General features: G+C 39.5%; 1 protein-coding gene across 4 annotated transcripts in view; it reads left to right on the top strand.

Annotated features, from left to right (window-relative positions):
* The first annotated feature begins 20,528 nt into the window (after positions 1–20,528).
* SNTG1 (syntrophin gamma 1) overlaps positions 20,529–26,420 on the top strand; it is a 321,667-nt gene continuing 315,775 nt past the window's right edge. For 2 of the 4 annotated variants that reach the window (XM_063394382.1, XM_063394328.1), the window contains exon 1: positions 20,529–20,667. The gene's annotated coding sequence lies outside the window, so the exon portion shown is untranslated. Of the gene's footprint in view, positions 20,672–26,420 lie in introns of all 4 variants that reach the window. The other 2 variants (XM_063394391.1, XM_063394336.1) reach the window with 1 other exon arrangement.

Raw genomic sequence — 26,420 nt, 5'->3', positions numbered from 1 at the left:
TTCACATCTCTGAGCCACAGCTATTCCTTACCTGGGATAATCCAGAGAAACCATCCAAAGGCATTCCCATAATCTAAGACAAAAAATTAAACAAAACAACAACAAAGCCAAAACATTGATATGTATTTCAAAATCTGGGATGCAACTGAGACTCAGAAATACTGCTTAGAAAATTCTGTTTTTTAAGATTTATACTGCATTATTGGGCATCAATGTGAATAATGAATAGAGAGATAAAAAGATAGGGTACTTGAGAGCCTCAGTTAAGCCCCTCTTCCAGTGAAAGGTTGGACCAGATAATCCTTTGAGGTCACATCCAACCTGGACTGGCCAACAATTCCATGAGTAGTAGACTGCAAGAGGTAGCTACAAATTTCAGGAAACTCCAGCCACACTCATGATGGACTGTACACCATCTGCTGGATAATAATATATAACTGGGGTGGTAAATAATGATATTATGAACACTATGTGTATAGTCACCTTGGGGGATCAAATACAAGGAACAATTTATGTTATTAAAGTTCCCTAATGTTCTTATTTACATTAAAACAGAGTTATTTGAACACGATTAAGCATATATTCAACAGCCTCAGTGAGACATGTAAATCAAATCACACTTTCTTGAGGAAAATGATTCAATGGCCTGGATCCTGAGGATATATTATTCCAGTTGTAGTGAAATATGTGGAATAGGAAAGCCTCCATAAAGAGTAAACACTCTTTGAAATGAAAGCTTAAGTCTACTTGGGGTTCTTCAGCCTACTATGTATATCCTGCTCAGAAGTAAAGGGAATGAAAACCAAGATATTATTTATTAGTGGCAAAAGTATTATTAGTGGTACTATTACTACTACTGATATAATTAGGACCATAATTATCATACAATATATTATTATCACTATTTTTAATATCATCATCATCATTATTATTTAACATATATCTTTAAGAGACACAGAGCTGTAAAATACACTGTTTTGTGGTCAATATATATTATTTTCACTATTATTAATTTAATCATCATCATTATGAATAACATTATATCTTTAAGATACTCAGTGCTGTAAAATATACCAATTTGTGGTCTAAATAATGAGTTGCAGAGCTTCTGATAATACTTTTGCAGTGGCCACTGGGGCACATTGTGGATTATGTTTTGAAGCCACATCGTAAGAGCATGCATACCCCTATATCCTTCTCAGGAACAGATCCTCAGTCAGGCTGTGTGGACTGCGAGCTGAACTTCAGCTATGAAAAGCTTGGCAGAGGGTCCTCTGGGAGCTTGAAGGAGTGCCACTGTCATCCTAAGACACAGCTTTCTTTATTTGTGTGGGCTTTTTTCCAAATCTGAAATGTGCCAAACAAGGTAAGGTCTGTGCTACCTTCCAAAACAGTGGGGTTTGTGTGCTGAGAACCAGGAGCATGGAGGACTTAAGGGATGCACATCCCCTGGCATTGGTGTGGGAGGACAGAGCACAGCAATTGGACTTCTGTCACTTGTTCTCTCATCTTCCAAATGGAAAGCACCTTCTTAAAAAGCCATGCTTCGGCTCCTGTTTCGTACCACAGGGAGCTTGGGGGTCAACTAACGCTCATGGATCGGGACTGGGACATAAAAATAAGAGGTGGAGAGATAAGAAATTATAGGCTGCTGGAAACAGTGCAGATGATATAGAATGTGCCTATTCTCACTGTTCACTGATACAACTTTCTGCTTAAAAATACAAAGAGGGAACTATTGCACTACTCTTTTCTGTAAAAATACAAAGAAGCTTGGAAGACTATGTCTCAATTATTAGTCCCTCCAGATTTCTTAGACTCTGATATTCTACCAGATTAATGGTGTCCTGGTTTTGGCTGGGTTAATTTTCCTCTTAATAGATGCTATGGAGCTGTGTTTCGGATTTAATATGAGAATAACGTTGATAAGACAATAAGTTTTAGTTGTTGCTAAGTTCTGCAAGAGTCAAGGAGTTTTCAGAGTCTCTTACTCTGCCAATGAAAAGATGCACAGTAAACTGAGAGGCAACATAGCCAGGACAGCTGATCTTAATTGGACAAAGGGATTTTCCATACTATAGAATGTCATGCTCAGTAAATAAACTGAGGGGAGCGTGCTGGGGGATGATTACTGTTGGGGAATGGGTTGGGCAGGGGGCAGCAGGTGACAAGGGACTTTATAGTGCATCACTTGTCTCTTTTGGGTTTTTTCTTCCATCTGTCTTTCCTTTTCATTGTTATTACTATTGTCATTATTATTGTTATTATCATTAGTACTATTAGGTTTATTATTTTCTTCAAGGAGAAAAGATAAACAGAAAAATACAAATAGGTGATTTTTATTTAAAAAATGAGAAACTTAGGAATAAAATGAAGTATGCAACATCTTATCAGTGTTTATGGTTGCTTTTTGCTTGTCTGGACTATACCTAAGTACTGACTCATCATTATTTCAGATTTTCATTCTATGGCATTTTCAGCTGCACATTACCTTACTTCATCTTGTCACCCAGATTGGCTCTCATTCTTGAGATATATATATATGTGTATATATATAACTTGCATACTGCAGCATATTCATATTACAGTTCCTCATAAAGTGCTTTAATTCTGCTATTTCCCTCATCCTTTCTACACACAAAAGCTCTTCTTGCCTTTCCTGGATAGACTGACTTTGTGCTAAAATGAAGACCAATGAGTCAAACTCTTTCCTGTTTGCTTGCTTGTAGAAGTCAGAATTTCTAATCAATCTATTTGCTTAGGACTATTTCCAGGACAATTATTACCTTCATAGCAACACCCTTTTATCTGAGATCTATACACAGCAATAGATCAGATCCGCTCTTGTCAACAGATTTCAAAATCCTCATATGATAGAAATGCAACACAGATATGTGACAAGCAACCATAAATATGTCTGGATAAAAGCACCATTTTCCAAAAGGTAAGCTTTTGTTAATTTGTTTGGAAGGCCACAGTAAATGTAAGCCATTTACATTGTTAGCAGACAGTAACATGGAATGTTACACAGATGATCAAGCCTTCGTGTTCTAAAGCCTTTAATGCAAAGAAAATCACTATAATGTTACCAGAAGTGGTATATAAGTAGATATATAAGTATTTGCTTTTTGCAGCAGTAGGGGTTGTCTATGAAAGGCCATGTGGTATTTCCCACCTTTCACACATTTCATTCAATTCCTTCATTCTGGAAAACACTTATGTTTCACGTGCAACCCAGATGCTTTAGCTGAATACAATATCCCACACCAGGATAACGCGTCTTGCACAGAGACTCATTACCATGGCTGTTTAAAACTGCTTGTAAAGTTACTGTGAGGATGAGCCTCACTACTCTGTGTTCAGATGCTGCCTTCAGCACCTCAGGGCTGTCAGGATCATTTCATCTTTCTTTGTGGAAGCCAATACTATCTTGAGATACATTCATCCTAACCTCCTTGGTGACTGTGTGGGCTCCTGGGCACCCAGAGGGTTGTGGGCAGAAGTGAGATGAGAGCACCTGCATCCTGCAGACTGCCTTCCACCCTGGCAATCACATGCTCCATGCTGAGCACCCATTGTCACCAGAATAGCTGGATTGCTGGAGTGAGACAGGTGTAGCACAACACTCTGTTATGCCTTTTGTAGTCCTAATTGCTACTTTCTGGAAAGAACAAAAAAGATTCTTATAGCTAAATAAATACGTGTGGAAATCCCTTTACAGCTTCAGATGAGAAACTGAATAAAATGCTTTTCCACAGATCAGTAAAATCCATAGATATGAGCTAGAACTTTATTTTTCAGCTTAATTGTCATGGTACTCAGTTTGTTATTTCTAACCTCTCAATGAACTGGTTTCATATAATTGAATGAAAGTCACTGTGCATTCACAGCCCTCTATTTTCACAGCTGTCAAGGGAAAAATGAAGACTGCTTGGTTCTGGATTTGCTAAGTGCTTTATTTTTACAAAGTGTCAGTTTATCAGATCACCTGATATCACATTCCCATCACGTCCAAAGTCTGAGCTCATAGTTCAGTTCTGAGAAAGCCTCTCAGTATGTTCAGCCATTTCTCAATGATGATTACCCTCTGCAATGTGGGGCATCAAATGTTATGTCTTGGACTAATGTTTTTCACATCTTTGGGCAATTTGACAAACAATTTTTTTTTCTCTTGGTTTCAATTTTGGAAACTCAGAAAAAGTCTCTTCTGCTTAGCTTTAATTATATTTACTTGTTCTCAAAAAGAGGATGTTCAAGGACTTTGTTTAAATATCATTGGTTATGTTTAATAGTATCATCATGTTTATTTTTGTTCCCTTCTTAATATGGGCCCAGAGCAAAGAAATGGGAAGTGGACTTTTATGGTCTAGGGAATAGTAATGCCATTTCTCTTTGTGAAAGTAGATATTCAAATCTTTCATGGATAATAGTTTAATTGTTAACAGAGTCTACTGCTGAGGTATTTTGCTTTCAAAGTTAGATATGTGAAATGCAGCTGCAGTTGAAAGTAATCTGGCTTTTACTGTCAAGTAATTATTGCTCACCTAACCTTTTTTTGGGAAATAATATCATCTCCTACATTTTTAATGGGATTTTTTTCCTTCCTATTAAAGTTCTTACTGGTCTTGCTATCAACCTCTGATATGATCTGCTAGCTATATATATTGTGCAAACAGTTAAAAGGAGGTTGCCAAGATGGATTGCTGGGAGGAATAGTTTTTCACAATGTAGGCACCTATGAATATTTAATACAACTTTGTATATGTATTTCTGGGTTTACTTCATGCCAGAAATTACAGGGAGTAAATGTGAGATAATTATATTCTACTTCAAAAGTGAACCATTTGGTACCTTAAATGAGACCCTATCTGATGACAGTTTACCTTTTTTACTAGAAATAAAACAGTCCCTGTAGTTCCAAATCTACAAATTTTGATTGGTTTTCTTACCTTAATGATGTAAGTGACCATGGTTCAGAAATGGTGTCACATATCTTTAAAATTGTCTGTTGAGACGAACTTGCAGGACTGTATTTTTAAGCTCTTGGTAGGTCTTCATAAAAATCCACAGGAGGAAAATGCTATGGGAAGGCATATCTTTTCATACCAAAGACAATTATACTTTCCCATCCACCTCATTCCACTTGATAGCTGGCATCCTATGATTTCTTCCATCCTTGTTGCAAAGAAGCTTTTATACATTTATGCCTAATGTCATCTTCTTCTCTTTGGGATTGTGTTGGCTGTTCAGCATCTGCAGAAAAACTTAGCTCTCTGTCTTGAAGGTGAATTCGTAATGGCTCATTTGTCTGCCAGTTCTAGTGCTGGCTGTGATGCAGCTATTGACAAACCCCCAAGGAAGAAACATACCATTCGTGTTCTTACTTCCACCATCATTTTCAAAGAGGCAATGGATTTAAATTAAATCTTCTTTCTTCTTCCTTTACCTTTAATCTGAAATACTCTCAAGGTGAGTGTATGACTGTACAGGGATCAGAATCATGACACAGCAGTAATTCACTGGATTCTAATTATAAACAATTTTCACAGCTGTCAAACAGTATCTCAGCTTTAATTGGTTGTACTAATAAAGGGAGCATTTCTGTGCACTGAGACACAGACTATCCTCATATAATTTAGGCAGCCTGCTGTAAGCAGCCTTGTGGGTAAGTATTTAGAAACTGCTACTTTCTACAAAAGGCTTCCCTGAAATTAAAATAGTGCATTTAAAATTAAAATAGTGAATATGTTACATTAATAGAGTCATAAGCCATGCTCAGCCAAGCTGCTCTGTGTCACTGGAGAAGTTTTAATCAATCAGAATTGTGTTCCTTTTTTAATAGTGTTCCTTTTGAAATTGTTCGGAGACCCGTTCTAAAAGAGAGGACCATAATTTATTTTTCTTAAATTCTTGATAATGAGTGGTCACAGCAGCTGAAGATTTTGCATAACTAATAAACTAAGAAAAAATCTTGTCTGGATTTAACATTTACTCCTATTTAGTTATTTGATTCCCTAACAATGATGGAATGAGGTAGTAGCATAACTCGAGATCCCAGTATTTCAGTTACCAAATCAGGTCAAAAAAGACATTAAATGTAACAAGTACTGATTATAATGATGTGGCCTAAATCTAGGAAAATGTTGAATTAGTTGTGAGTTATCTTATCTTTCAAGTTCTAATTATCTAGCTAGACAGAAGCAACTGAGTAAGTTTTGATGAAAATAGCATATCTATTACTGGGATTTGGAAATGCTGCAAATAAACTATTTTTGGCAATTTTCAACAGATTAAGCAACATTACAGACTTCTGAGTACCTATGGGATTTGAAACTAGATCAATTACTAATTGTCATTCAGCAATCAATCTATCACCTTCTCTGCTGTATAAAAATTAACATTGTGTTACTAAGAACAACATTTTAATGAACAGACTAATGAACATTTGAAATCTGCAATCTGATGAAACTGAAATTATTTTTTTCAGTATGACATATATTCCAAGTTTCTCCTTGGCTTTTTTTCCAAGTCCAAGCTTCAGCTTGTTGTCAAAATGGTCAAAATCAAATGAGCTACTAAAACAATACAAAATTTAATATTTATGGCATAATAAATACAGATCTTGGTCTTAAAACACTCTGATAATTCTTGGAGCCTGAGGCCATTTGAGTACTTGTGGTTTAAAGTATACTTGTCCTCAGTTAAACATTTCCTTTCTATGTCTTCTGTCATACTGTCATATGGAGAATTCAAGGTGTTTGCTTGAAAAGTTCCCAGTCACTACAATGGGCTTGAGGAGATTGTCCAAGAATGTATTTGCTCATCAGAACCCCAGGTAATATCAGAGATAGACCCAGAACTGCACCACCTTCTCTCACTCCCCTATGTCCTCATCCCCAGGGTAAGAAGGAGTGGGTGGGTGAACAGGCCAGGGGGAGCAGCATCACATCCGTGATCAGTGTCTGAGGATTGGGACTCCAGGCATGCAAGGATGCTCATCGGCTGTGCTGTTCAGACATAGCCTCAGTGCACTTGCTACAGGACTCTGACAGCACTTCTGCAGACACATTTTGCTTCAATAAAAAAATAGAGCCAGTAAAACTTTGCAAATGCAACATCCATTTTACTAGGCTAAACCAAAAGGCAGTGAAAGAAAGAGGCAAAGGGTTTAGTTAATCTCATTTTCTCTCAGTATAACTTCAGGATAATTTAGACATCTTCTAAGAATAATATTATGCTGAATATTTTTTTCAAGGACCAAAAAGGTTTTATATATGTGTAGGGTTAATATGTAATTAATAGAATTTTTTTGCATCTATGAAAATTATGTATAGAGATGCACTCGTATATGTCTGTGTGTGTGACTTGACTGGCTTTTATGATAGACATCAATATTATTCATTTGAAAAAGAATGTGTTCTGATAGCACATATATTGCTTAAAGCTGTTGGCAAAATGCATAATCAAAAAAAGAACATTTTTCTCCTGGTGTTATTATTTATTTATTGTTCCTATTGCATCTTCCACAGATACTGAAATACTGAATCATTTGTTTCATTATCTCTTTGTACTTTCCAAACACAAAGTCCTTATCTACAGAGACTTCAGTTGTATTCAAATTCTTTCTAAAAGGATTTGAAACATATTGGTTTTTCTCTCATTTGTTGGACAACAGATATCACTGCTGACATCTGAATTAAAACAACACTTTTAGGCAAAACAGCAGGATACAATTTTAATTTTGTTAATATTTTTTAAGAAAGGAGATAAAAAGGCTAGATCATTTATAGTGTATTAAACGGAACATAAAAATGTGTTTCTAGAGTTCTGCCCATACAATTCCTTTATCTAAGGGATGAATATTGACACTATCAATGTCTTACAGGTTTTGAAATGGAGTAACAAACCAGTTGTGACTATCCCAGTGCTAGTAGCCATTATTCAGTTTCCTGCTATAGCTGTTTGCGTTCATTTCTCTGTGCCTGTCAAATACCAAATTAATAAATGCACAGAGATCATCAGTAATAAGACACTGGTACTTACTATAGTTTCCAGTATTCACAAAGTGAGCATCTCATCTTCTAGGCATAAGGAGTTGCTGCTGTTATTGCATCATGTGCCAAAGGCTAACAGGTAATCTGACAGCTGGATTCACCACCACAAGTGACTCAGTTTAGGTATGGGTATATAGCTAAGACATAAAAATGTCTTTCAGAACCCAAAGAATAAGAAGTGTTACAAATTGCTAGACATCTGTCTGTAACCCCCACCTCACAGGTTCTTATTGGTGTTCCTCACACAGAAGTCAGTAAAGCAGGCCTTTAAATTATAGGAAAGATTATAGCAGATGCCAGCCTGGCTGGAGAATAACTAATGTTGTCCCCTTCTGAAAGAAGGTTACTCATGCCTTTCAGAAGTGGTTCCAAGACAGCACTGGCTCATATTTTGGTTTGCTTTGAGCGTTTTCACGAGATTTTTAGGAAATAATAGGGAACTAGTAGGCAGCAGTGGTGCTTCCAGATTTTCATGGTTTGCCGCTAAACAGGAATAAAATCTTATATACATTTAAAGTAAATTTTTCTATAAGGAAATAAATATTTACTCCCTACTCCCTATCCCACACATATCATCCTTTCGTATCATCCTTCCCTGTTATCTCAGCACTTGTTGGCAGAAGGAGAACTTGGACAGTGATATTTGCCTTTTCTAGCTACAAACTCAGTAGTCTGATCTAGGTCAGTGATGCACAGAGCTTTCCATTTTCATTTTTGTCCTCCGCTCATGGGAAACACATAAAGAGATTAAAGGGATAATGGGTCTGATTCAAAGCCCTTTGTGGGTAATAGCAGAACTGACAACAATTCTGTTTCACAGCAGCTTCTGAGGTTTGGGGATTTGTTTTTCAACCACTCCATAACAAGTGGATATTTCTGCTAATTGAAATTCTTTTGAAATGTTCATTTTGACTCTAAAATGGGACCTTCTTGAAATAGAAGGCCTGTTGCTTGGTAGTCAGAGAAATGGTGAGAGTTTCATGTTTAGCCCCTCTTTCTGATAATTTGGGACCAAGTCTTTCATCCTCAAACTAAATAGATCAGAAAACCAATACTTCCTTCATCCAGACCATCAGGCAATTATGTATAAGTGGAGAATAATTTCCATTGATTCAAGTAGTCTTTGAATCAAAATCATAGAAAAAATAATAAGATTCCCTCTTAAATTTTAGCATGTGAAAAAATATTGATGCAGCAATTTCTCAATATTCATGGAGCAAAGTTTCTTCTCTTTACTCATTCCTGAGTGCTGTAACACTAAAACCACATTGCATATTGTTTTAGTACTGTTTTTACTCTCTCATTGAGGTTACTTAGTAAAATTTCTAATTGATAGAAGTCTTTCATAGAACTGACTTAGAGAAAAAAGTAGCAATTTCAATTTTTCAGAGTTTTTTCTTTGATGAACTTAGTGGGAACTCACATTAATAATGTTGAGTTGTAATCCCAAATGAATATCCAGTTTGTAATCACAAAGAATTATCATCTAAGACACACCAATATGGAACCACATGATGAACAGATATTGCTTTTAAAAACCTTTTTAGAAATACTTGTAAAACTTGTAATTGGAAGTTTTAAAAGAATAAGTTCTTTTGTTTAGGGTTTGGATTTTTTTTTGTTGTTTTGTTTTGGTTTTTTTTTTTGGGTTTTTTTTTGTTTTGTTTTGTTTTGTTTTTTTGTTTTTTTGTTTTTTAGATTCTGCTCATACTTTGAGAAGTCTCAATCCAGAGAATTGCTGGGAGCCTGCAAGCCCAGCTGTTATTATTGGTAAAGACTGTGCCCATACAAGTCATCTGCCTAATAGATTTTCTATTTTTACTTGTTTTTAGACAGCTTTTTAAATCACAAGTGTACATATTCTCATCATTTCCAACCTGATTTCCAACTTGCCACTACATGGCATTTTCATATTTTGAAAGTCATTTGTCCACAGATGTGTGATATATAGATTACATAATTGATGTTTGTGCTGTCAGCATTGAAACACTTATGAAATGTTTTATTCAGGTATCATTGGATATTTATTCTTCATGTTGTGTAAATTCTTTTAAGAAGTAATGGTTTTATTTATTATTTATGTGCGAATTAAAGACACTTTGTGAGAACACTAACAGTTTAGCAATCAGTAGTTCAGAGTTTTTTTGCAACGACAGTATTTTGCTGTATTCAGAATAGCAGAGCCATGATTGCTGATTGTCAGGGACCTGTACTGTGTATGTTGCATGCATGCACACAGCTCCCCATGACCCTCTCCATCCACCATTAGAAAATTACCATAATTATTCCAGTTCTGTGAAGAGGTCTGTATTGTACTATTGCTCTCTCCTTCTTGGAGGAAGGAAACACAGCTGGATGGAATATGTAAATAACTGTTCATGTTTTCATACTCTGAATGAGCAACAGTGGAAGGAGAGATTCACTGACTACAATATCAAAAGAAAACAGCCTAAAGACAGCATCTGGGCTGTTACATTTGAGCAGCATGCAGGTTACTGAAGCCTGCAAAATAGCTCAGGGTTAAAAGATCTCAGGGTGTCTTAAGAATTTAGGCCCCAATATCTAAGAGGTAGTGATATTAAGGAGGCTGGGGGGAATGCAGTTTCATGAAAGATTTTGGATTATTTCTCAGGCTAGAAGATCAAGTTCAGGAGGGTCGATGCGAATAAATCTGAGTTTGCCAGACAGATGTAAGAGGTTTTCTAAGATCCTTTTTAACTCCAAATGTCAGCCTTCAGAGTCTCTCTACAGGATCTTCATGTCTGGGTTGTAGTTTTAATAGGGTACTTAATCACAAGAGACTGTGAAGTATCTCCTAAGTGATTCTCCTCTGTGATGCAGGAGCATTAAACCATTTCATGACCAGAGGAAGCCACAAGCAAAACCCATAATTTAGACAAGAGAACCATAAAGACCAGACAGAGCCTTTTTCCTGATATATCAGAAAGAACATGAAGAATAGGTTACATATGTGAACCCCTCTCTTTTTATCAGAAGTAAGCTTTATAACGACAATTGCCATATTTCAGCTTTGACTCCTTTTTTTTTTTCCCTCAGTATTCCAGCCTGTCAAAATGTGTCTCTTTCCCCATGAAATGGCTTCAGGTGAGCAATCTTTTCTCACAGCAGAGAGGGAGTCAGCATGCTAATGTAAAGCCTCCCAAACTAATCAGCACAGGTGTTGAAAGCAAATTATTTGGCTATTGGCAACTGTACATCAACTCCTGTATGGGAGCTGCTGCACGAGATTGTTCCAGCCTTCAGTTTGATACAGCAGCACAGAGAAGCTTTGATACAGATCAACACCCACCAAATCATCTTGGTTTCAGATGTCAATCACTCCTAACACCTTGCATGAGCACTACAGAAACTGGTACATGGATTTTTTCCTATAAACAGAATTAGTCCATTTTTAGGGGGGGGGGGAAGGTGTTTGTTTCGGTGTTGTTTCGGTGTTTGCTTTGTTTCTATTGCACAAAAGCCAATCTATCAAAAAATACATTTATCAAATTTATAAATTTATCGTTTTGGTGGAGAGCCATAATGGCACCAACTCATATTTACAGAGCTGTGTTTTGAGGTAAGCCTCAAAACAAAGGGATATTATCAGAACAAAGAGTATTTAAATTTTTATCTTGATAGGAAAAAATTCACTATACTGAATTAAAGAAGAAAACATTATTAACTTTTCCACTGATGTTAAGGAGGTGTTAAGGCAGCTTTTCTGAATTTTTTATGTCTCTGGAAAATTTTGAGATATTTTATCAACACCACAGCACTTCCTACCAAATAAAACGTACTTTCTCCCCATTTCTTGGCCTATATAATTTAATAATGCCAAAAATACTTAATTTCTAAAATGCATGCATTGTATATATTTAAAACTCTGCTAGCTTTTTACCAAACTTCATGCAAATTCTGTGGTTTTATTTCTGTTTCTTTTACGAGCTATTAATCAAAAGTGGGAAACAAATGTTAACCCCAAATCTTAACTCAATCTTTGCCTTTAAAATTAGGTAAAAGACAGAGTTAACATTTCTTTAAAGCATTCACAATAGTTCACCAAAATCCAACTCACTGACTACTGCCACTTTGAAAAAAACCAGGAATTTATATTTATTTCATAGCCGTGCAAACCTACCCATAGTGAGTTTTCCTAAAGATTTAATAACTTTGTGATAGATCTGTGACCCATTTATACTTAGTCTCCAAGCAAAATGTGCAATGAAAAATCAGATGCTTTGAGATGCATGCCTACTCTTCTCCTTGTTTTTAAAGCTGAGACCCATGTTGAAGGCTAATTAACCTATAAAAACTACAGTGTTCAGCTATTACATCCTGACAAGTGGTTTGTTTTCATCATGAGCAAGCTGCAATTAATATTTGAGTACATATTAAATTATGGCTATTTTAATCACATCTGCGAATAATACAAGATCATTTTTGATAGGTATTACTAAGGGAGAAACAGATTCAGAATATACTTAAGAGCAAATTTACTCTTTTGAAATAAATAAATAATTTAATTTGGTTTATTTGACTAGAACTTAGTTCTTTTCTCAGTCAACTTTCATTATGATAACATAGTCTAATAAAATAATTAAATATATACTGAAGAAAATAAATTAATTACTTTTTAACATACATTTGTAGCAAAAGAAAGAGAAGTGCCTTTACGAGCTAATGAATATCTACTGGGCAAAGACCAGGAAAATTTACAAAATTCAGCTTTCAAATTGAGATTCAGATAGAAATTGATCATCTGAACAACTTTCATGTCATCAAGGACAGAAAAAAGGTTGTATGTTGTTTCTAGAGAAAATGGATTATTAATCACTATCAATCATTAAGTGATATTAATCACTATTAAGCACTATTAAGCACTATCAATCAGGATTTTAAGGCTATAATTGTGCAATATTTTTTGAAATTTTTTTTTGCAATTCTGCATTTATTTTTCCTCCTTTTAAAAGGCATTGCTAAAATGTTAGGTCAAATTTATATATACTACATTAATTTTGTTTCTTTCCTGTCTGCAAAGCTTTCCTGCAATTGCCTGGGAGAGGGAAGTTTCCTCCAGGAAAGGGGAGGATAATGTAAACAGCAAGACCAGAGCACTGATATAGGACTCAGAGGATGCAGATGTCATTGTCAGTTTTAGCAGATCTCACCCATAACTTACAAAAACCCACCACATTTATTCCATCCCTTATTTAATTTCTGTAAAAAAAATAATATATATATATAATACTTACAGAGAGTTAACACTTGGAAGAGAGATTATTACTGTAAAATACATGTAGATGTGGATAATCCAAATTCATTCCTAGGTTTCATTGCTGCTAAATGCCTCTCAGCAGGAACACTGCAAAGGTACCGTGAAAAAAATGTTCTGCCCTGTATAAAAATTAGAAAAAAATAGTGCATTTCTTATGCTAATTAAAAAGAAAAAACAACAAAAATCTCTGTTCATGACTTCTGAATGGGAGGCTGTGGGTAGTTCTTTCTGTGAGCAAAACAGTGCTGGAATTGCACAAGGGCTTGCTTTGCCTTGGAATCAACAGCTCTTGGGAAATGCTGTATCAGAGCTGAAGCTTCGTGTTGGTGCCTTCATGTTTTTGTAATGAGAGATAATCTGGCACACACATCTACAGAACAGGAAACCTTCATGATAGGGATGTCTGGGAGTAGATTTACTTCAGAAGTAAAGAGGTGCAGTACTTGTGAACTGTGTTTTCTATTTGAATCACCCACAAGGGCCCTGAGGACACTAGATCTTGATCTCTGAGCCTTTTTTCCCAGCTTGATCTTGGACCTGACTGTGTCACTACACCAGCCTGGTCCCCAGGGACCACTGAGCCTCGCAGCACCCTGACATCCTGCAGGAGGACGTCCGTCAGTGTACATCCTACAGATCCTTCAGCTGTAATTCTGGAGCAGCACATCCAGGCAGAGTCATCTCCAAGTGTGCTGCTCCCAAGGAATGGATATAGGACCCATACAAAGCTCTGCTAGTTACATAATTGGTGTCAGGCTGAAGCAGGGAAGTTGACATTAATATACTCTGACTAAAACTAGACTGCTTAAAAAGAAAAACTACAAACAAACCAAAAGTGTGCTTTTAATTGTATTTCTATTATTCTCCTTCATCTCCATTTTGGTCCCTAGAAACCATGGAAAAACACTGAGGCAGCAAACTGTATCCTTTCTGACAGACAGCTAACCAAGATGGCCTAAAGGCAGAGACAGGCTGTGCTGAGAAGAAAGTGCTGTGCAACATGAGGTGAGGGCTGAGCAAAGACCAGCACCACAGAGCTCTGCAAGACTGGACTATCGGGAGCTGTGTGAGTAAGAACCATGTCCATGCTCAGCAGACGGCATCAAGAGTGGTGGGAGAGGCACACAGGGATGTTGGGAGCTATTTCACAGCTGTTCATCCATGGGTGGGAGAGGCAGGAAAACCCCCCAAACTTCAAGACTGATGGAAAAGCAATTCCTACTTATTCAGCAGCAAAGTATCTGGAGTATTTGACTCATTCATGCAGCGAAGTCGCACAGTTCTGATCTGGAGTCCGTTTCTGCAAGAAACAACAGAAAATGGTGGAGCTACCAGAGCGCAGATGGTTTCCCTAAGGTTAGGTGCAGGTCATGCATAGAACCCTCATGTATTGTGACAGAAAACCACTTAGCTTTTACAGGACTGTCCAAGTAGGCCAGGTTCTTACTTTTTCATATGCACTGAGTATCAGCACAGTGTTCAGCATACACACACTAGCATGTTCCCCACCTCCATCCCCTTCTCTGCAGTACAGCTACCATTTCTTGCATTTACAGCAAACACTGAATTCATTCACAGAGCACCACACTGCTGTTGTGGATCTGAGGAGAAAAATCTGAGCTGAAGAAGCTGTCCTTTCTATTGAAGGTTTGGAGGGATGCTGTGGTAGCTTCAGGGTGGAAAGGCTTGCCTCATTCATCCATAGGCAGAACCACCCCTCCACTTCTTTGGCAGCCGTGGAAGCAGCTTCTTTTTATCTCTTCTCCCTGGGAGGTGCAAATGTGAAAAAACCCTGAGCCATCTGAAAGCATTTACTGATTAAATAGTCCTTGCTCTCTTCATCCTCCCACAGGCACACTCCTGGGCCAGGTTGGAGGTGCTGGGCAGACCGTGACCTAATGCTCATCTGCAAGGGATTAGCTGGAAAGGGAGAAATTGTGTACCTAAGCCACACTTTGCAAAGTGGCTTCAACTCTGGAGCTGAGACTTCCATCCACAAAAATTGCCTCAAGTATATACAAATGATCTTTAATACCAGGAACATACCAATCATTTTTATAAACTATAGTTGCTGTATAAATCCACATACATTTCAAAAAGCTTTAAACAATTAAATTATCTGAAGATCACATCCCAGATTTGAATTGCGCTGTCTCATCTTTTTCCGATATTTCAATACTTGTGAAGATAACAGAAATAAATTCTTTCCCATCCTTAGTAATATTTTATATTTTAGTTTTCCTATGGACATTTATAAATCCTACAGAATGTACATTAGTTATTTTCAAATGATATTTTTATGAGTTATTTTTCTTCCAAATGGAAAAAAAAATTCAAACTCTGCAATGTGTACAATTGATTTTTAAATACGCATAGAGGAATTTTGTCTCCTTTTGGTGAAGAAATAGGATAATTTTGAGAATGCAAAGATAATTTTTGTTTAGAATAAACCAGAAAAAGATAATAGATAATTTTCTTAGATCCTACTATTTATAGTCTATGATTTGTTACTTGTCTCTTTTAATTTGTGATAGTTGATTTTAATAAATTAATTACCAAGGCAGATAATGCTGCTAATTTCCCTGAGAGCAGTTATAATCCTTTGTTAAAATTTTATCCAAATTCTCTTCTAAGTTAAAAATACCCATTAATGAGATGCAAGCCATTTATGGACTACCATAAATAATAACAGTACTGAACATCATATACAGGCTGCATGTAAAATTTAGGATTAAGGAATGATATTAAGAGTAAGAATTTCCCAGTTTCGCTTGAGATTCTCTCCTGTTAGGTTTCAATTTATATGGGTTTAAATTCTCCAAGCCTTAAGATGATTTGAAAAGCCCAGAATTTCAAAGTAAAAATTCATGTAGAATTTATGGAATTGCTAATATCCTGTTTACATGTAAAAAGAGGGATTTTAATGTATAACTATATTTTGTCACAATTTGAACAAACCCCCATGTCTCTCTTTGGGCCTATATGAGTGAGAGTTTTAAGTGGATTGACGAGAGCTCTTGAGAAATAAATCATGGCAGCAAGGAATATTATGGAATATAGCTGCAGAATTTTTTGGCCACCTACAGACTGTAAAAGGCTATTTTGGTCTCCATCATTTCCCCAGTCATATTTTCAGATTACAAGCCATGGTGACAAATGACACATTATTTTATATAAGGGTGCCAGATACTGGTAAATGGAGTATTTCTGTGAAGCTGAGTTTATACTAATTGTTAGAGGAAAAAAAGGGAATATGTTCACAGATTTTTTTGACATAATTTAGTGGATTGTTATCAATCTGTGAATGGAAATCAAAAAAAACACAAACCCTTATAACATCATAAATTGGGAATGTTCTCCTCATTTGCACCTTGATACAGGAAGTACCAAGGTGCCTATAGATGATCTTGTGATCTGCTTTCTATAGTGTGACACCTGTCCTTGATAGTGTTACATTTGCTACTCTGACTGCTATCTTTTCCGGAAGTGGATATTGAAAATAGATTATTCTCTTCTCACAGAGTCAATTAATAACCCATCAGCCATGATGTGTTCCCAGAGATGGTAGGAACTGCTAGAGGAATGGAAAATCTAACGTTGCAGTGATGTTGGACAAAAAACATTCTCTATTTCCCAAAGCATCTTAACATCTTTCTTATATATTCATGTTACTTGTCCACTGCGACAGGTAGTTTCTTTTCCCATGCAGTTTTTCAAAGACTGAGTTCTCTGCTCTTTATTTCCCAGCACTTTCAGAGTGAGGCTTATGTGTGAAAGACATATGCTCAAGTGTTTGGCTGCCAAATGTCAGAGTCCCTGTCCACAAACAAAGTGAGCTATGCTTTCAGAAGAAAAAAAAAAAAAGGATGCTGTAGTAATTTTACAAAGACAAAAGAAGACAAATGATCTCTTGCAGATAGTCAATACAGTTTTACCAAGGGTGTCACTCACTCGCTTGGTGGGAAAAATTCATCCTTTCATTCTCATATATTTTAAACAATGACAATTTATCTTTATGCTTAGACTCTATTTCTTCCTTTTTAAATGCTGTTCCTCCTTTCTCACTTCATCCTTGTTGGTGACTTGAGTGGTGCCAGGCTGCTGAAGCTGAAGAATATAAAACAGAACCCAGATTACCATCAGCTTATTATGTGAAATTTCTTAATTAACATTCTCCATACTACACAAAACCAACTCTGGCTCACCCGCTCTGACTATAGATTGCTTCATGTTGTTGACTACATCTTAAGTTTACCTGACATCTGATTTCTGCATATGTAAAAATCTTATGTTGTGTATGTGCTGCCTGAAGCAAAAATACAAGTGTAACCTTCTAATTGTGTATAAAACAGGAATGCACACTTATTTCATACAACGTATTCGATAATTATAAAAAAATACTGTACATTTTTTTCACCTGGTTTGGCAGACTTCTTCTTCAGCATATTCTTAGTGGTAATGAAATTTGCAGCATACATGTATTTTAATAATCGTATGGATAGTTTGAAAGATACTGCACTAAAATATAACTGCTTCTTCTTGCGAAACAAAACTTTCTTGCTTGCTTCAGCTATTCACTCTTCATCATCACACAAAGAATGAAGCCAGAGGTCTCCATGAAAGATGACAGATCTTCCTGCAGATGGGGGAAAAGGATATGTACCAATTAATCTATAGGTGACTTTTATAGTGAAAACTGAGGAGGTTGTCCCTGTTGGAATTTGAGTGTTGGACTGACTCTAGACAAAGTAATTAAAAGATCATAAAACATTATTTGTTTCCACTTTGTTTAAAAACTTCTCTCTTGGGTGTTGACTTTCTCAGCAGGGCTTGATGAAAGAGGGTTAGAGTTCCATTTTACTTCTGTCTTTGATTAGTTTTTGGTTCATTACATTTCACTTATTTCAGTTCTCAGACATGTATTTCAATCATCCCAGCCCTCATATATGTATAGTTGTAATAATTTATTTTTTCAGTCTTGTCAGGAGAACTGTCAGTTCAACCTATTCAATCTTTCAGTCGAGCCACGACAGGACAAATAGCTTGGTTAGTTTGTAGCTATCAAGAACTCTGTTGACATCAATTCAATACTAAGAAACAAGGGAAGATAAAGATCTGTATCTCAAGACCAGAACTAAAGTACAAATCTCTTCAATTAGCCATGAAACTTATCACTGCATTTTCTAATGCATTTATCAACCCAACAGCTTTATTATGCACAGCAACTCTCTTAGCTTTGAATGAAGCTTGCATGAAGCTGTCTTTTTAAATCCTTTCCCACCCTCAACAGCTCACTGCACATCACTGAAGGTAATATTTATAAAAGGAGTGCATAAGGAACAGAAACATTTTTGTTTGTGCAACCTTGGTTGAAGAAAAGTCTTTAACTATAAGATGCCCGTGAAAACCACTTGTCAAGACAAGAATGAAGTAGAAGGGGAAAGGGCTGTCGGAGGAGCTACAGAAAAGCAAAGCTCAATCTCCTTTAAGCAGACTTTTAATTGTGACCATCCCTCCGACCTCCTCAGCCTAACTGCAGAGAAACATTCCCAAGGGAAGGGACCCTAGAGGACGCGGGTGAGACCACTGCTGCTCCCCTCACTCCCAGTTTAGCAAAAGCCCCACGACAGCCGGGCTCTCCCCCGCGCCAAGGGGTCGCGGAGGCTCCGCGGGGCTCCCTGCCCGCAGCTCCCGGCAGCGCCGGCGGGCGGCGAGCCCGGCTGGCGGCATCGCCGCGGGGAGCGGGGCGCCCAGGGACGGCTCCGGTGGCGGCTCCCCTCGGGCTCTCTCCTGCTGCTTTTTCCTGCTGCGTTAATTCTCCTCCTGCCTTCGCCGTGCCAGGTCGACTTTTGGCGGCGCCGTCCACGGGGAGATGCGGCTTCCCCGCGGCGGCCGCCTGTGCGTGTGGGGGTGTGTTCATACATGTGCATACATATATATGCATTATATCTCTGGGTGTGCCCGTGCGAGTGACTGATAGCTGCGTTAGAGCGTCATTGCAGCGCTGTCCGACGGGGAGGGCCGTGCCTGCGGGCGATCTCCGGCAGGGCGCCGTGCGCGCTGCTGGAAGCACGGGCGTGCGGAACAGGAGGGCGAGGATCGCTCAGGGCTTTCGGGAGGCACAGGGCAGCTTGTCCCGCACTCCTTTTGCTCCCTTGGGGCCCCCTCCTTGTCCGAGGCAGCCCGCAGGAGCGGCGCTGGCTGCGCGCCGGTGGCGGTGGGCGCCGCAGAGCCGTGCTCCGGGTCAGAGGCTGGGAGACGGGCGGGGAGAAGGCAGCGCCGCTGCCGCGCCGAGCCAACCAGGCAAAGTGATAGAACCGACACCAAATTTCTTCCCAACGTGGTGGGGGGGGTGGGGGGGGTGTCGATGTACGTTCTCTCTGGCAAGCGGCCAGCCGAAATCCAGCCACACAGCTGGCAGAAAGGGCAGCCCGGGCAGCTGAGCAAAAGCAGAGGCTCGGTGAGGCAGGAGGGGAGCGGATAACTTTCTTGCCGGGCACGGGGTGAGCGGACACCCGCATGTCCCTAGGAGCGGTGAGAGCTCCGCGGGCTCCGGGCTCTCCCGCGGCCCGGGGAAACACCGCCTCCCCCGGGCGGCCCGGCAGCTCCGGCTCCGCGCCCGGGACCGCGCTGTCCCTGCGCGCCGCGGGTCGCGCTCACCCGGTGGTCCCAGCTCACCCTCCCGCCGCCCGTGGGAAGCCGCTCCCGCCTCGCCGCCCGCTCGCCCCTCTCCGGTACGGGGGCCGGCCCGGGGGAGGGCTGCGCGTCACCGGATCTGGTGGCGCCGGCAGCGGGGCGGCGTTACGGAGCGCCCCGGGAGCGGCGGAGGGGCGGGCGGGGGTCCCGGGCGGGGCCGGCATCGCCGCGCCTGGCTGCGGCCGCGGTGGCGGCGCCGCGCCGCCTCGCCTCCCCTCCTCGCCTGGCCGCGCCTCGCCTGGCCGCTCCCGCCGCGGAGGGGCGGCGCTGCTCCCCGCACGCCCCCGCCCGGCGCCCCCGCTCCGTCTCCGGGAAGGGCGCGGGGAGCCCCACGCTCCCCCTCGGCGCGGCGGCGGAGCCCGAGCCGGCGGCGGCGGCCGGGGTGCGATGCCGTGTTAGCCGGCGGCCGCCCCGAGGTAGCGCCGGCGGGAAGGAGCGCGAGTTGCCGGGGCTGTGGCTGACACCATGGGCACCGGGCGGGGGGGCGAGGCGGCCGGGCTCCCTGCGCTCCTCGGCTGAGCCCGGGGATGTGCCGGCGCCCGGAGGAATTATTTTGGAACTAGCACGGAGCGGTGGGAGGAGGACGAGCGGCACAGCGTTTCACAGCTGCGAGGAGGTCGTCCGGCGGTGCTGTAATAGGCAAGTAAGCGCTTGGTTCCTTTTCGCTGCGTTCCCTTCGTCTCGAGTGACTTTTTTTTTTTTTTTTGTGCAGCTGCCTGTGGCTTCCTCCCAGTTCGGAAGCAGGATGGTCGGCAGCGCCAGCAGCAGTTCTGGGGGGTTGGGGTGGGGGGATTGGTGGCCGGGATTGCAGGGGAGCCCCGCTCCAACTCCGCCGGAGTCCGCCGCGGGCATCCCGCTAGTGCGGTGCTCCGGTGCATAGCCGGGAAGGAAGCTCGGGGTCCCAGCGCTTGCCACTTCTGCAACTATAAGAGATGATGCCTTCTTATAGGCATTTCATAATGTAAAATGCCTTCTCCTCTTTGCTGAGCTGTAACTAAATTGTAGAGTCCCTTAATTGCTTTCCATCAATGCTTCTTGTGGGAGAGAGGCAAGATGCGTGTTAGCCTTTCATACGCGCTTATGGATTCAGATAGTGAACCCGGAGTTTTGATTTTTATGCCCTGAACTTTCTTGTGCCCTGCCTGGTGTTTTTCTTTGAGATGTTCTTGCTGTGAGGTTATGGTTTGTTCAGCCTTGTTTGTTTGCTTTTAGCCTGTGGATATTTATTGCGATACTTGACATGGCAATGAAACGAAAAGTTGAGTCTAATTTATTTCAGTGTGTGGAAGACAGGTTGCAGGCAGGGGACTAATTCTGCTCTCAGAGGAACTCCACTTCAAAGGAAGAGGCCCATGGGGCTGTAATCTCCAGCTGAAAACTCGGAGAGCTCAGAGCAGACTTGTCACACTGCAAAGAACGAGTTCTGCTCACCTTCCAGCAGTGATAGCGTTTAAGCTAAGCTGCCTGCCTTCCCTTACCTGCGAAAAGACTTGACTTTGAAATGCAGGGAATAGAGATGTGAATTCTGGGCAGGTTTGGGAGAAGGTAGAACTTTAGACACTGTTTAATTAAGTTTGCTCTTACTGATTTCCTGTGTCTTCTCTATGAGCCTGAAAACTGCAATCTGTTACAGTGACCTTGATGCATGTTGTATTCTAACATGAAAGCAGCATAGAATTAAAGTTTTTACACAGTTTTACAGCCAAGCTCTGATGTTTCACTAGGAGCTCAGTCAGTTTCAGTGAATGTGGTAGTTTCAGCAGGGGCAATGGGCATGGTACGTGTGTAGGAAATAACTTGCTAATAGTGATGAAAGTAAAAGTTGGAAACGTTTCTGCAGAAATGCCGCTGTCTGTGAAATGTCTGTTGAGTTTTGGGTATTTCGTTTTCTAATCAGTAAGGTCTGTACTGAAAGGAGTGTTTTGGTGTGTGTGGCAATCTCAAGGCTTCCTAGGTTAATGCACTTTGAGTAGTCAGCAGCAAGAGATTTTTTTATGCACTGAAATACACATTTTTACGTAGATGCGAGATTGACATGATAACATTAAAAATTTTTGGGAAGTCAGTATGGTGAACATGTAACTAACTCAAGTTTATAGCTGAAAGGTGAACTAATCCTTTCCCATAATGGTGGAAGGTAAACTGGCTGAAGGGAGTGTCATTTGTTTCAGTGCAGCTTATGGAGAATGTTACTGTGATTTGTTCATATTTCCATGGCTCTGATGGTGCTGTGAAACATGATTAGAATAACTGCTGCTAGACAGTGGGATGCAAACCTGTCCGTTGCGTGAAACATTCAGCTTATTCTGCCTCATATCAAAAAAAGTATAGTTTTTGGCAAAGTCTGTCTTTGGTTCTGTTGTAGTAATTCCTTCCTCTGTTGCAGAGTGGCAGGCTTTCACTAGGCATGTGCAAGAGAGAACATGAAACACTGAAGCATGCACTGATCTGGAATTCATTTGGGCTATGTATTACATTTGAGGTTTCCACAGTTAGCATAAGTAAGTGCTTATGCCTGATTATATGAATAAATGGGTTTTAAAAAACTGTATTACTTTTGTCGCTTCTGATGCATATTGCAGACCCCTCTTCTTCCTTTTTACTCCTTCAAACTAATCTAATGCTATACCCATTCTTTGCCTGGAGAGGAAGAAAACATAATTTAATGATTTATCATTTGGCTTTTGCAGTGTCTTGTCCCATAGCTATGAGATAATCTAAAGAAAGTCCCCATCACTGAATTAAAGAACGTGGTGCTCTAGACTTTCACTTACAGTCAGATTTTCCCTCTTTTACATGGCTAAAGAACCAGGTTTTCACAAGGTCTGAGGAAAAGAAATGTTCTCTCCGTTAGAAACACGAAAAGAAAGGGGAAGGTAAGACTTGCGGTCTTTAAAGACATCATTAAAAACATGCACTTTTAAGATATTAATCAAGCTTCTTTGCCTTCACACATTATCTTTTACTTTGTACTTGTCAGAAAGCCTTCCTGCATATTGATACTGTATTTTACAATGTGTGTAGTCCTTAATTTTAAAAATTCAGGAGTGGCCATCACACACTTCACTGCAAGGCTGTTCTAGAATAATGTTTAATGTTCTGTATCCCATTTGGCTTATGTCTTTTGAATTGGAGGTTTCCAAAGTACACTATATTCAACTTTATAATATGCGTTTTTGTTTTAATTTTATGTAAATCTCTTTACTAGAGAAGATTTTTGACCTTGATTCAGAAATTTCAGGGCAAGCTCAGAAGTTATTTTTCTTTCCTATTTTCTTTTCATATTTGCTCAATCATGCTTTTTGGCTTTTTTGGGCATAGCTTTCATGAACTAACAGAAAGACCTGTAAGCAAAATTAAATACACCAACAATTAAATGTGATTTTTTCTAGTCAGCCCAATCCAGCTGAGTGTGTAATTTCTATTAATTCATCTTAGATTGAATATTAAGACAAACAAACAAAAGCTGTAGTCTGCTCTGTTCTTCCCCCTGAAGTGCTCAAATAACTCCCGTTTCTTCGTTCTTGTAACTTAGCACTGGTCCTTGTGCCTCAGCTGTCATTTCTTTCTGGTAGTCATCACCAGCTCTGCTTGCATTCATTGATAAAAAGCTAAAGAATTGCTGTGAATGATAAGAAACATCAAATGGATTTAATGGGCCATATTTCTTGGCCCTTCACATGGCTGTGTTTCAGTTCAGGTTTCCAGAGAGGCCTGAATGTGGTTGGGTTGAATCCCAGTATGAGTCTGTTGCATCAACATGTACCTGTGGCAGTATGCTGTGACACTGGCTCAGCATGATTGCACAGACAAACTTCTGCATGTACTCAGAGTTTTATCTGCCATAACTGGGAGAATCAGAAAGCCTTACTGTTGTTGTGGCCAACAGAGATTTTCTGCATTTCTGTTGTAGATCAGAGGAAAGAGAGAAAGCATACATTAAAAAAACCCAAAACCAGGTCGTGTCTCAAAGATATAGCTATAATCAACACCAGGGAATGCAGTGGAGTCACATCCAGGGAAATTCACACATAAATTTAATTATCCAAGGAGGGAATTATTATTCGTCTTGAGAGATTGATTTAGTCTTGGGGGATTGATTTAGTAGGTGATGTGTCGGCCGCTTATGACGAAGAGGAGCTACGTGATATGGAAACAAAGCTTTTTTTCCAGTGCACACTTCAGTTGTGGCTGTCACTGTTGTTTGGGACTCTAAGCCTTATCTTCAGTAATTAGCTTGAATTGGCAAAAGAGGTGCAATGCTCTGTTGTGTGATGAATCTGGTGCTGCAGCAGCCAAGGGCTGGGTTGTTTCCTGGGGACTTGCTCTCTTCAATTTATTAAAGTAATGAGTAGAGGAAAACTAATCAAGAAGAGTGTTTGGGATGAGATTAATTTTATGATTTGTTCTCTGGTTTGTTTTGGATAATGTTGGGCAAAACCATAAAAGTTCTTCACTGTGATACTTATGTGAGAGTAGCAATAGTTTTGACATGTATAAATGCATGCAATATATTTGGGATTAAGGTTTTGTACATGAGGCCAGAACATGGATAAACGATAACTGCTGAACACAGTTTGCTGTGACACTCAGACCCTTCAGGGATAAGGGATGGATGGTTTATGAAAGGCTGTGCTGTATGTTCCCCTGTGAAAAGCAGGAGGTTCCCCATGCCAGGAACTGAGCACAGCAGAAACAGTCATGCCCTGAGCATGGCAGTGGATATTCCCAGTGTGGAATAAAACTTGGAGTAGGGCAAAAGTCCCACACTGGTGCTCACAGGATGCCTTTCAACAGCCACTGAAATTCCTGTGTAAGATGTGGTTGATGTGGAGGCACTGATGCTTTACTTCTTTAGTACTGACATGGATACTGGGTCTGTGAAAGAACCCATGGCTTCAGGGGTGCTCTGGGAGTGATTGTTTGCTGAATTCTGCAGCTGGTTATCATCTGGAACAGGGATGAATTTTTAATTTTTTTCTATGAAGTTTATTCGTTGCTCTTAGATTTGGGTGTTCATTCGTTGGTTGGTTAAGATTTTGGTTCAAAGGTGTACTTTTAAAGCTGACAAACATCGAGCACTTCTGAAGTTTTCTTTGCTTGGAGCTTCTGAGATAACACTATAAGAGAAACATTTCATTAATCAGCTTATTCTATAGTTTGGCTTTATTTTATTTTTTTGTTTATTCTCAATGTGTTTTTTCAAACAGTGAACAGTGTATTTGGTTTCATGTTGAAGATGTTAGAAATGGTATTTTAAGTATGTTTTATATTGCTTTTGGTCAAATTATTCAAATAGACTCAGATTTAAGTGTGAATAAAAGCTGTTGGAGTAAAACAAAACACATATCTTTTCCCCTCGACTTTTTGTGTTTATTTAAAAAAACTAACCTAAATTTATTTAAAAAAGCTAACCATAAAGTGAGAATGGGAGTGTTGTTTACGACATTCATATTTCTTATGCTTTCTCTCAAAAACTAAAGGCAATTTCATCATCTTGTACAAATGACAGACTATTGTGAGTGATAATAATCATATCTTCTGATTCTTTCTTGGTGTAAAGACTATTTTGCAATTTTTATTGAATTTAATGTAAAAAATGTCATTGATTTCAACAGGTATAATACTAAGAACTGGGGAATTATTAATTATTTTTTAAAATTTTGATATTCATACTTAATATAGCTGTTACTATTTCCTTTAATATAAAGCACTGATTCTTAATCACAGAATTGTTTCTAAAATGCTTTGCTGTTTTGCATTTGCTATGCTAAATATATCTTCATTCATAATTACGTGAGGTAGCTTTTTCTAGTTTATCTAGATGCCAAAGTGTTTTGATTGACTCTTTTAACAGTTCTGAATAATGAACTGTATGCTTTAGCTTCAAGAACACAAATGGACATTGATTTTCTTTGACTTGCTTTTGACCCCTAAAGAAGTAAAGTCATTAGAATTATACTTGAAAGAGATTTGCTCTCTCTCCTTTAATTTTATATATATTATAAACAGGCTTTGGGAACTAATCTATGCTAATTACATTTTTTTCAAGTGAAAAGGGAGGGGAAAATCACCAGCTCTACAGTTGTCTTGCAGCTCTAGGTTTCATCACTCACAGCTGTCTGCCTGTATCCATTACCAGTTGGTATTGCAGCTGTACGTCCCTGAATGCAGCAGCATTCACAAACAGTTCTTCTCACAACTATTTAATTGGTTATTAAATGGCAAACATTTATGTGAAGTGTGGGAGTTTGGTCAGTGCAATGCCGTTGTTTTCAAGTAACAAAACATGCACTGATGCCCGTGTAGAGTTCCTCACTGAAGATGAGTTTTGAGTAAAAGTCAGCATCAGATCTGTATCTCTGCAGATTTTAATGTCTGAAGTGCCTTTG

Source organism: Prinia subflava, chromosome 1, assembly GCF_021018805.1.
Source record: "Prinia subflava isolate CZ2003 ecotype Zambia chromosome 1, Cam_Psub_1.2, whole genome shotgun sequence".
Taxonomy (NCBI): domain Eukaryota; kingdom Metazoa; phylum Chordata; class Aves; order Passeriformes; family Cisticolidae; genus Prinia; species Prinia subflava.
This window is presented reverse-complemented; position numbering and strand designations above follow the sequence as displayed.